At 35.6% G+C, this 13,290-nt stretch overlaps 1 protein-coding gene across 1 annotated transcript in view; it reads right to left on the bottom strand.

Moving 5' to 3' along the window:
* Positions 1-12,266, bottom strand: part of LOC105842602 (uncharacterized) — a 98,294-nt gene extending 86,028 nt beyond the window's left edge. Inside the window, exon 1 of the mRNA XM_012696585.4 lies at positions 12,007-12,266. The gene's annotated coding sequence lies outside the window, so the exon portion shown is untranslated. The remainder of the gene's footprint in view (positions 1-12,006) is intronic.
* Positions 12,267-13,290: the final 1,024 nt, after the last annotated feature.

The following is a 13,290-nucleotide window of genomic DNA, read 5'->3' as shown; positions in this document are numbered from 1 at the left end:
AACTAGTAGCTCTATAAAAAAATCAGTAAGCTGTAGCACATTTTTAAAAATTTTGAGAGGGCTAGCAGTACAGTGTGGTTTGCGCAAAGAATTTCTGGGTGTGGCCTACACACACTATACACCACATAGTACATCCTAGAAAGCAGGAGTATAATTATGTTATAATAGCAATAATTCAAATTGTTTGCCATGTGAACGGTCCAATTTGAAACAGTTGCTTTTCTTCCTTATTCCCGCAATAAACCTGCAAGTTGTTGCTGCATATAATGCTTACTTACATTGTTATTATGCTTCACCAATTATGAAAAACAGGAATAATTTATTTTTACCATTACATGACATATTTTAATTTTTCAATAAATAATCCAGTTCCGATTTATTTAAACTCTAAATACTAATGAAAGTGTAATTTATCGAGAAAGAAAAGCATTATTTATTATTAAAAATTGATTGTCAATAGTACAAAACGTCCTGCTAATACTTATTGTAAAAATGAAAGTTTGGGAGAGCGGATGGGTGTTTGTTAATTTTTTAAGCAAAAACTACTGTATGATTTTTCATGAAACTTTACAATTTAATAGTACGTACGTAGAATATTAAATGAACTATGATAAATAATATTATATTATAGTACGATCAACTAGCGATAGGTAGCGCTTGAGTAGTTTCAAGAAATTTATAGTTTTCATATGATTAATTATAGTTATTTGGAAGCGTGACAAGTTCTCACCAGTCAAGCATTTTTTTTTTTTACTTTCCCGCCGTACCTTCTGTTCTTCACTGTTACTCCTGCAAACGATAGATTATAAACATATTTATTTTATGTTGACGCTTGTGCAAAAACAAACTACTACAATCCAGTGGGGTAATATTAAACTCATCGATCATTCCGATTCGATTACGGCTTCGCGATTAAATTCCGAATCGCAAGTCATAATAAATATGGGATCCGATGACTCTTCATTTATAATTTGAAAGATAATCGAATGTATTTTTAATTTAAACAAATTAACAACATTTTACAAACTAATATGAATATTAACGGAAATATTGTGCAGCTGTTTCGTAAATATTCATAATATTTTATTCCAAGGAAGCCAGTAAAATAGAGCTTATGCGATTTTAAAACACCAATCTATCTGATCTATTATTTAGTGACTTTATTACTGTACAGTTACGAAAATTTTCGTGAGCATTAAAGATCTTTAAAATACGCAGAATGATTTTGCCAATGAACAAACAATTATTGTCGTCGAATTGAAATTCGAATCGCCTAGAAACCGTGTTTTCAAAGCTATTTGTATGCGACTGATAATCTAGTGCGATTTCGTAAATCGACTATCCGAAAAACTGATGGAGCAAAGATTAGACATGTATTTACGTGAACTGGAGTCAAAATTGTTCTATGACGTAATCAAATTTATTACAACACAGTTTTCCTATATTTTAACTACGGCCTCCGGTAAACATTTAATACCAGGTGAGCCGTGAGCTCATCACACGTCTAAGCAAGAAAAACATTAAGCCTGCAACTTCCTAAATTAGTTCATCACAGAAGATGAATTGAAATCGGAATTAGAAATATAATTTTCTTGGTCAAACAGTCAAAGTATAACGTACTAAAGTGACACTGACACTGACAAATGCGACAGGATAAATTAACACTTGAATTTCGAGTAAATTATTTATTGTACAAATTAAGTTCAGTTTCTCTCGATTTACAAAAACCGCAAATAGGCAATAATACTGTGACCGCAAATTGATTATTCCTCGTATGTATGCGTCGGTCGTGTGACAAAGTCGTGCCGTCTGAAGCTACTTTTACTTAAAGCGTTGTTGCACTGACAAGTAGACCGTGATGCGTCTAGGGTTTTCCATTTCTTTGATTCTAGCCGTGTTCTCTTCAAGCATCTATATATTAATACGTGAAGCAAAAACTTTGTATCCCTTTTTACGAAAATTGCGCGGACGGAGGAGTATGAAATTTTCCACACTTATAGAGAATATAGAGAAGAAGTGCACAACGCTAATTTTTTTTTTTAAATAATGTATAAAAGATACTTTAAATCGATAAAAAAAACATTACACACACTACGTACCATGTATTTGACGCACACACGCATGCATACTATTTATTGTCAAACTTTTGTTCTTGACGTCTGTTGTCAAATTGAGAATAGATTAAATATTATTTGTCTTTGTTAATCACCTAAGAAATAAAAAAAAAAAAAAAAAATATTTTTTATAGTGTAGTCTTGGCGAAATTTGTGATTATAGAAGTATAAAATACAATCATAATAGTGTACAAACTTACAATTCCAATTAATTATAGTCGAATTTCGACTACTACGGGACCTCTAGTTTACTTAGTTTCGTTAGATTCGAAGTCTGTTTTGTGTGATACCAGTTTTTTACGATACTATTTGATGACGTCACGAGAATATACAATGTTACATGTAATGCGAATTTCTTGTTGATTATAATTAGATTATCGTTCAAAGAGAAGCTTTTTGCAAGATCCGGTGTCCGATTAATTTAAGTGAGTTTTAAAGATTGTCTACCAGTTGATGACTTTCAGATACATTGTGATTCAGGCATCAGCGTCACTTAATCTTTCTTTCGTGGTTTTGATTTCAGCTGGAGGATGCCCGGAGGATTTTTTGTCTGATGTTAATCGAAAAATACTTCGTACTATTTAATTTTTACATTCGAAGTATTGTATTTAGTGTTTTCTTTGCTTTGCTTTCCTATCTAACATATCTTCTTCTACTGCACAGTCTAGTTCTAATATTTAGTCGTAGTGGTAGAGTGTGTTATGAGCTTCTAGCGATGTCGTCGTCCAACTTATTTTAGCAGCGAATCAACCACTACTCTTGCTAGGGCTAGTGTTAGCAAATTCTCTTGATGTTGAGCCCCTGAGTTCGCCTACCCGTCAGGGTGAAACTGGAATATCCCCTTAGGCTACCATCGAATAGATAGGAAAGAAAGGTTCGGTAGGCAGCGGCTTGGCTCTGCCCCTGGCATTGCTTAAGTCCATGGGCGACGGTAACCACTCACCATTAGGTGGGCCGCATGCTCATCTGCCTACAAGGGCAATAAAAAATAAAATAAAATAAAAACTCTGAAACTTGGTTGGAACATTTAAATTCGCTTGCTATCTACCTATCTATGTACATACATACCTTCAAAACCTTAGAACCTTATACGTTGATGTATAATCATTACTGTACCCTCTAAGGCTAGCAGCTTATGCAAGAAAAAAAAGATCATTACTTTTAATATTTGTCGTCTGTTTTCACACGCAGACTTTTCTGATCGCATTTCACTAACAACTTGACGCCACACGATATTTGACCATAAAAGAAACAACAGTTAGACATATACTCAAACGTTTCTAACACGTTTCCTTCGAGATGTGACTATGAGAAGCACGTGCTCCTTTCAAACATTACGACTTTGTGTCGGTGTTGATAAACAAATAATAAGATTTCACGCAATTCCCTTCGCCCGCGGAGCCCAGTCGTAAACGTGATCGCACATAAGTGTTGCCAGTTAAATACACTGTAAAGTTTAGCAGTTAAAATTGATATTGTGCTTGTCCAGTCCTGTTTCATTTCAAATATATCTATCTATATATATAAAAATGAATTGCTGTTCGTTAGTCTCACTAAAACTCGAGAACGGCAGGACCGATATGGCTAATTTTGGTCTTGAATTATTCGTGGAAGTCCAGGGAAGGTTTAAAAGGTGGGAAAATATAAAAAAGCTCGGAGTTATATAAAAACAAACAATTTTGTTTTTTCTTTGATTTGTCCCCTTGATGTGTCTTTTATTTATCGATTGAGGCACTACGAAGTCTGCCGGGTCAGCTAGTACTTTATAAAATAAATTTGTTATTCGAATAGGATCTGATGTATCAAAACCCTCAGCCAAATTATGACTAAGTTTTTGAATTAAACTTTTTTTTTATATTGCTTAGATGGGTGGACGAGCTCACAGCTCACCTGGTGTTAAACGGTTACTGGAGCCCATAGACATCTACAAAGTAAACGCGCCACCCACTTTGAGATATCAGTTCTAAGGTCTTAAGTATAGTAACAACGGCTGCCTCTCCCTTCAAAGCGAAACGCATTACAGCTTCACGGCAGAAATAGGCGGGGTGGTGGTACCTACCCGCGCGGACGCACAAGAAGTCCTGCCACCAGTACTACAAATATTTGCAGCTTTTAGTAAATCCGTGCTTAAGTCATGTGAAGTATAAGCCACCGTCCGCTACTTTCTAGTCGTGAAATGTTTTGTTTTATTCGCTGCATGCATTCATTAATCGATAATCGTTCTGTATCGAGTGACTTTACTGAAATCGCGTGCTTATGAATATCGCCCGTTACGACGCACGGCCCGTTACCGAATATACTTTGTTATCTAACGGTCAACAGAACGCAACTGTAGTCTGTTAACGATGTTATAATTGTTCTCAATCTAATAATAATAATAATAAGCATTTATTACTGTTTTACTTACTAATTACTAACTTATTATATTACTTAATAATAATTTAAATTTCAATTCATCATTCTGAATCTATCACATCCTTATTCTTTTTATTTTTTATTGCTTAGATGGGTGGACGAGCTCACAGCCTACCTAGTGTTAAGTGTTACTGGAGCTCATAGACATCTACAACCTTGAGATATAAGTTCTAAGGTCTCAGTATAGATAGAACGGCTACCACACCTTTCAAACCGAAACGCATCACTGCTTCACGGCAGAAATAAGCGGAGTGGTGGTACCTACCAATGAGGACTCACAAGAGGTCCTACCAGCAGATCTTATTTGCATCTTCTGATAGAAGCCGAATAAGGCCGTAGCCCTTTTTTTTATTGCCTTTGTAGGCAGATGTGCATACGGCCCACCTGGTGAGTGGTTACCGTCGCCCATAGACTTCAGCAATGCCAGGGGCAGAGCCAAGCCGCTGCCTACCGAGCCAAGCCGCTGCCTACCGTGGATATACATACCCATGGATATATATACCCATGGATATTTTCTTAACACAAATCAGCTGATACATCCAGAGATAATCAGGGTTCAAATCCTTTTTTTTTTAATATACGCCTACCTAATTGTGTTCAGAAAATTTCTCAATAACGTTTTTAAATTTAAAAATTCGTTTTGGTATTAGCAACGTTTGCTTTACGATTGATTTAAGGCTACAAATAGTGATCAGATCATATATTTTTTTCCTTTTAACTTTTAACGTAAACACGAAAAGTCATTAATTCCGAATTCATTCGATTGTCGATAAGTATTTATTTATTTAGCCGCACCGCCTCTGCGAAGTTCGGAAGGCGTTGCCACAGTGCGTTGGCCAATGTGCTTGCCATAAACATTAGCAGAGCTGATGCGGACCACGCCTCGACGTGACCATTACGTACTTGAGCTCACTATCGGACAGTTATTACTCACTGCGGAAGTAGACAGTACTGATACCGACCATCATAGCTTAGTGCACGGACTTATCATAATGAGGGTGCTGTTATTTAATTAGTTCAAATTAATTTAAATAAATTTCATGTAAATGAATTAACATCTAAAAGACAATATTTGTACGAGCGGCGATCTAGAGCCCTTCAGTTGAATTTTTATTTTTATTGCCCTAACTAAGCCAGATTACGTCCAAATCCGACTTTATGTTTTTGGCAGAGCCCTTGGATACCACCGCGAAAGCCACACACTTAAACAGAAGCTAGAGTATCTAGTATTAAATACAGTACCTTAGTTGTTTTTTTTCATTGCATAGATGGGTGGACGAGCTCACAGCTCACCTGGTGTTAAGTGGTTACTGGAGCCCATAAACATCTACAACGAAAATGCGCCATCCACCTTAAGATATAAGTTCTAAGTTCTCGATATGGTTACAACGGCTGCCTCACCCTTTAAACCGAAACGCATTATTGCTTCACAGCAGAAATAGGCAAGGTGGTGGTGCCGTGCGGACTCACAAGACGTTGTACCACCATTAATAAATAAATAAGCGATTAAATATTATTACCATCTTTTTTCAATGAAAATTTAAATATGCAAACATTATTACAATCGCAGTTCATGTTAATTTAAGTCAAAAATGAATACAAACAATTTATCACTAGCTTCCTTGCTACTCCGACGGTGTTTAAGCACGAATATCAAGGATTAATTGAGGACTAGTATGTGTAAACGAAAATGATCTATTATAATTAATAAATACTTTGAATTTTTCTGTCAGGAACGTTTAGCACAACACGTAATAATCGTTATGTAATAAATAAATAAAAAAAAAATCCCTACCTATGCTGATAGCCTTGGGAGGCTATTTCAGCTTCACCCTAACGTGTGTAGGTGAGCTCACGGGGCTCAAACCGAAGTGTCGCTAACACTGACCCTAGCAAGAGCAGTGCTTCGTAGAGTCTACCACCGGATCAGAAATGCGACCCACTGAGAAGATCCGACGAGAAAGTCAGTGGGCTGTGTCTATGGGTTAATTCGCTCGTCGAGCCTTAAGCTAAACTGCTTGTGGTGCCTAAAAGCACCGTTAATGGATCAGGAGGATCCGTAATGACGTGTAAAAAAAAAGCTGTAAATAACGTAAGTATTAGACAGTCAGTGATCTTTTAAAAATCCCACTAAAATTCACGTTTAGAGTTTGTTATGGACTTAGTAATTAGTAATTGAGAATAAGGATTTCTCATCTAACCGGCTACAAAGTCATATGCTAAATTCATTGAATAACCGGAAACAGGTACTCATATCTATATCATTATTCAGAATGATTATCGATTGATATTCACACGAAAACTATTTATATCGTATATGGAAAGCTAACTTGTTACACTAATCATATGCTTGGCAATTCTGACTAGAAAAAAATCTCGAGACATCTCTCTGTGCATGTAATGAAATTGGCGCTATAAAAAAAGATAAGAAGTTGTAAGTCATTATATTGTAATAACAGTATTTATTTGGATCGAAGTTTTTCACCTTGCTATTACAGTATTAAAAACGGAACACATTCCACAGTAACTTTTATAGTTCATTTGAATGGATTGTTTTCGATTTTATGATTTATAATTACTTCCTAATTAGTTATCCGAATCAATAATAAGTTATTTAAGCTTCTGAATGTCTAGATTAAATATTCTATAAAGGCCATACATACGTTCACAAATTTATCGTGAATTAAAAAAAAGGCATGATTCGTAACTCTGCTAAAACCGAAACCCAATCAGCAAACTAAACTAAGACGTCTACATGGATTTATTTATTTAGAAGTCTTGTAGTATTTTTGTGATGGTACGTCCCTGAAAACATAGTTTGTCTTAACGATCTAACAATAAAGTCAAGAAAAATAAGTGTATTAATAAATGTTGGACATATTAATTCACCACGTCAATAAGACTCTTTAAGTCTTTGAGGAAAAAAAAATAGGTGCTAAAACCAAAAGCTGATTAATATTCAGGCGTCCACTGCGTCGACGATCATCAATTAAAACTTGATTATCATTAATATTAATTATGTATTTGGAATTCGTCCATGTTCTGAGTGGACGATATGAAGCAATAATACAAAATGAGGTCAGCGCGTATAATTTTTGCGGTTTCGGTGAGAGGACTAAAGTGACTGTCGCTTCTTGGTTCACAAGTGATAAACGAAAGGTCGAGGTTCCAAAATTACAATTAGCACACATTCGATTTTGCATTCCTTCAGCTAATTTTTATCCGGGTATTTGCTGGTCACATACCCGGATAAAAAGTACACGTTCTTCTAAGGACGGAGGCTAGTTCTTGTGAATTGGCGGTAGTTCTTTTGACGTTCAACAAGTATGTACTTTCATTTATGTTGAATAAAAAAATTTTGATTTGATTTGATTTGATTTGACTGACTCGCGTCGCCTAGGATCCATGGCCACTTTATGAAGATCTCTCACTGAAAAGACTCTGGTTAAATCGCTTTGGATCTACTAACGAACTCTAACACAAGACAAAGCGTATGAATTTATGTTTATAATTCATGGCTTAGGCGGGTAAACGAACTCACGGCCCACCTGGTGTTAGGTGGTTATCGGAGCCCATAGACATCTTCAAAGTAAATGCCGCCAACAACCTTGAGATATGAGTTCTAAGGTCACAGTTTTTACAATACATCGGCAGCCCCAAACTTCAAACCGAAACGCATTACTGCTTCACAGCTGAAATAAGCAGGGTGGTGGTTGATATCTATCCGTGCGGACTCACAAGACGTCCTACTATCAGTAAAAAAATGTAATATGAGCAACAATAAACTTGAGTGAGTTGATACTACATTAAAACACTTTAGGTACGGAACAGCGTTAAGCATTGAACAGGCATGTCAGTTATGTTTTTAATTATAATAGCTCTCTTTTTGTAGCGCGCTGTGGGAACTAACCGGAACAATATCATCGGAAGAACGCTCCGATATTCATATCTGATTTAGTTATCGTTTATTCTTCAAATATTACAGTTGTAGATAATTTCGAGATGTCAACTATTCCACTATTAAAAAAGACAGTAACGTTTCAAACGGTTTATGGACGGATGTAAAATAAATATATCGAAGGATGAAAGGCTGTTTGGTTTAAGCGACATTTCGCTTAAAATTTATTTTTAAGCTTCTATCGCGGGCCTTGAGCGCAGCGACTGAATCAAGAAATTCCGTAACAAAAGCGCGCGGCGTGACGTCGCACTGCATGAGCATCATGAAAAGTCTGCCGATCTCTCTCTCACGCAGTCTAGCTTATGAGTGTGAGGGGGACAATTAATGTTTTGCTTTCTTTAATGTTTATAAATATAGCGTGGTCTTATTTTTATTATTGTTTTAATATTAAATTATTATTGTCTAATCGTAATTGCATAAGTTGATAAAAAATGCTTTGCAATAGCTTTACCGCGGCAGTCCCCGAGTGCCACACGTCTTTTTTTTAAATTAAATTTGCGTATTATTTGGTATTAGCATCAACAGATCGTTTTTTGTAATTGAACTTCAAATAAGCTTACTCCATTCAAATGGCTGAAAAATGTTTTTCGTTAAGATATCTTTTCCAAATTTTAAATTTTAAGCGGAGCTCCTGTAAAGTTGCAAAAACCTCGCTTAAACCAAACAGCTTTTCACCCCTCGATATGTACATCCCTTTCTTGGTGTAACGTGAACTTAAGACGTAGAATGCACGCCGACACCTACTTAAGGATACGTGTTCGAAGTCTCAATTATAAAGCTAAAGCCGCAGTTGCATCTTTCAACCTAGAGATAATACTGCTTGCTTCCCAGCGGAAAAAGACATAACGGCTCATTCACGTCAATATACTTAACTTTTTTTTGGGGTTTAGGACATAGTATTTGATGGTAAACAGACATTTATACTTAGATGCTAGAACACTGACATTAACCAGTATAGGTATGTCATAATAAAAATTAGAGGGAGAGTAAAGTCAGTTAATAAGATGTGAATAAGTATTGGTTTCAAGGACGGAAGATAGAGTTGTAGTAGACGCGGCGATCTTTTTATTTTTATTTATTGCTTAGATGGGTGGACGACCTCGCAGCCCACCTGATGTTAAGTGGTTACTGGAGCCCATAGACATCTACAACGTAAATGCGCCACCCACCTTGAGATATAAGTTCTAAGGTCTCAAGTATAGTTACAACGGCTGCTCTACCCTTCAAACCGAAACGCATTCAATCAAACGGACTCACAAGAGTTCCTAGCACCAGTTCGTATTTGTATCTTCTGATAGAAGCCGAATACGGACGGAGCCCATGGATACTTTCTTAACACAAATCAACTGATACATCCAGAGTTCAAATCCTTTTTTTTAATATACGCCTACCTAATTGTGTTTTGGAAATTTCTCAATAACGTTTTTAAATATAATCGAAATGAAAACGGTGGAAATTAGGTCCATAGGCACCGACAGCCACCACTGGATAGGCCCTGAACCCGTTCACATATCTAGGCGATGAAAATATGTTTTTTTTTTATTTGGATACGAAAGTCGCTGTTAAAACACCATTGAATCCCTTGATCTTATCTCGGCGTGCTCGTGGTGAATTTTGGGTTTGATATCTACGGATTCCGATGACTATTTGATGTCACTTTGACCTTGAGTTGATCTAGCCATCGTAGCAACAATAATAAAAAACATTGTACTTGAATGACTTAGAAAGCACGCTCTGATTGCCAATCGAATTAAGATTTTCATTACTTTTACCTTTCAGATACCTATCAGGGTATTAGGCCAAAATAGGAGAATTATTGTCATCGATTCTTTGGAGTGCAAATTGCGAAGTCAATTGGGTGTTTTGAAATTGGTGAAAATCATGTTAAATAATCCCGTTACATAGACATGTGAAACCAATAATAGCGTTTCAAAAAACATGATCGATGCATTGCCTTGAATTAAACATTCAAAATACCAAAGAAAAAAGTATTATATAAACACTTTTTTTTATTGCCCTTGTAGGCAGACGAGCATACGGCCCACCTGATGGTGAGTGGTTACCGTCGCCCATGGACTTCAGCAATGCCAGGGGCAGAGCCAAGTCGCTGCCTACCGCTTAATACTCTCCACAATCCTCGTTTGAAGAAGGACATGTCATAGCGCTCGGAAAACACCGTGGAGGGGAGCTCATTCCATAGCCGGATGGTACGTGGCAAAAAAGACCTCTGGAAACGCACTGTGGATGACCGCAGTGGCTCCAGGTAGTATAGATGAACTCTACTCCGGTGGCGGGCGGTGCGATGGTAAAAACAAGATGCCGGTATCATCTCGAACAATTCCTCAGAGCACTCCCCACACACAGTTTTACTGTTTAATCTCCGGATTTATATAGATAATCGTTTTAAGAATTTCGATATTCCGAATACTTTATTATTGTCGAATTTAATGTTTTTTAAATTATGTTAATCGCTTACTTATAATACGGATAATACAATCGGAATTTGAAATACGTTATAAATAAATCTTTGACAAATCACTTCATTCGTGAACAAACTGGTGTCGAAACACTGGAAGTAACATGGGATAAAATAATTACAAGATTAATTAACTACATTTACATATTTTAAGCGGTCTAAAACTCTTGAAAACTTATAATTTCCTAAAATTAAATGCTACCAGTTTATAAGTCTGGTTCAAATTTGTTTTTGTACTAGGTACAACAGATTTTTTTTTTTGAGAATATATTTACCATGTAGGTTTAAAGTTTCACTAATAAATAATTCTATATTTAAATAACTTATGCATATATCTTAGCTTTGTTCTACGTCTAGGACCTTTTTCACCTAGCATTTTATGCTAAGCATTAGTATCTCATAAAGTTAATAACTGAATAACACAGATAAAATTTCATACTTACTAATCTATATATATAAAAATGAATTGCTATTCGTTAGTCTCGCTAAAACTAGAGAACGGCTGGACCGATTTAGCTAATTTTGGTCTTGAATTATTTGTGGAAGTCCAGAAAAGCTTTACAAGGTAGATAAATATGAAAATGCTCGGAATTAAATAAAAATAATAATTTTGTTTTTCCTTTGATGTGTCCCCCGTCGGACGGATTCCTTTTGTTTGTTTTAAGATTATTTTATACAAAAGTTTAGGTTTTTTATTTATCGATTGAGGCACTACCTAGTTTGCCGGGTCAGCTAGTAAAATATAAAAATAAAATAATTTAAATTTAAACTCTACTATAGAACGGTCCGTTTTTATTCTTCACCGTCAAGTCTTTAAGAAATAAATTAATAATACGGTTATAAATAATAAGGAATGTCGATAAAAGCTATAATGCTATCTTAATGTTATAGTCGTTAATTAACAGATTTTCAAATATATTCCGTATCAGTTTTATCATTAAAAAATACCAGATAAAGGAAAATGATCAAAACACTTTTTTGATGCATTATACATACATGCACCTTTAGTCATACAATTTAAAGTTTATATTATGTATTCTTACCGAATAAGAAGCAGCGCAGCGTGCGAAACTTTCAAATGCCCCAACGATACATATTATCTTGAATTAATAAAATAAAATTAAAAGTTCACACAAATCTAGTCCACTTTGTCATGACACATTTTAAAAATGGAATTCAAAATCAAGGTCCTTATTACGTTAGGCGCTCGACATTTCTGTACGATGGTTCGCGGGTCGCACGTGTTCCCGGGGAGTGCGCTCGCGAGGTGACTCGCCGGTACCGCGCGTGTCGAATAAATGGCGAATGGATAAAGGCAGCACCTGTGAATCTCATCTGCGGACATGTGGTAATGCACCTAGCGTGTAGCATTGCTATCATTCGTTACTGTAAAGGCAATCGTCATCAACGTAGATAATTTATTAGTAGGCCGATTCCAAAATCTCACAAAAGTAGATAAAGTTTTTGCGCAACGATTCATGATAAAAATTAACAGTTTTTATCAATAACTGCAGTTATATAGATAGGCGACCGTTGAAATTTTGAGTAGGTTTAAATTCAACGATGTCGCTAAGAACAACAAGGCATATTATAAAGTTAAGGATTATTTACTAGATGGCACTACGTGGGAATGAGGCGTTCGCTCCTGTCCTTTTCATTTTCATTTCCATTTTTCATTATTATTATTTTTTAATTGTATTTTTTGACTTGTTTTTTCGTTTACTGTAAATATTTTTACTTATTTAAAAAAAAAAAGAAAATATTTGAGAAAAAACAAAAAAGAAAGCCCGCTGAGTTTATTTCGCCAGTTCTTCTCAGGACTGTGGTTTTTTTTGGAACCGGTGGTAGAGTTAATATTTTCATTTATATTTTGACATTCAACAAGTGTGTTATGCTGACATCCAAGTTGAAATAAATGATTTTGAATTTGAATTTGAACAAGAACCATCTTTCTTACATCATGAAAGTGTAATTTATGTAACCAAATTACGCAAAATTTTAGATTTTATTTAAAGGCAAGGTTAGATGTTATTATTTTATCATCTATTGTATATTTCGTAAGCTTTGATAAAAGTGACATTAGCTTACGCAACCTGTCGTGGCGATCTTCTAACTCATGACACAACCAATGTCTTCTGGCATAATGATGAATTAATAGTTTTACGATATCAACGATAGGTATACCTTTGAGATTGTTGAAGTTTGACAGCGCCCATTAGGTGGAGCATAATCTAGCCTTTTTGCAATCTAAATAGCTAAATCTAGTTAGCCATGATAGACTAAATGACAATATTAATGATCATTACTCAGATAAGATTGATGCCGCG

Source organism: Bombyx mori, chromosome 19 (assembly GCF_030269925.1).
Source record: "Bombyx mori chromosome 19, ASM3026992v2".
Lineage (NCBI taxonomy): Eukaryota > Metazoa > Arthropoda > Insecta > Lepidoptera > Bombycidae > Bombyx > Bombyx mori.
This window is presented reverse-complemented; position numbering and strand designations above follow the sequence as displayed.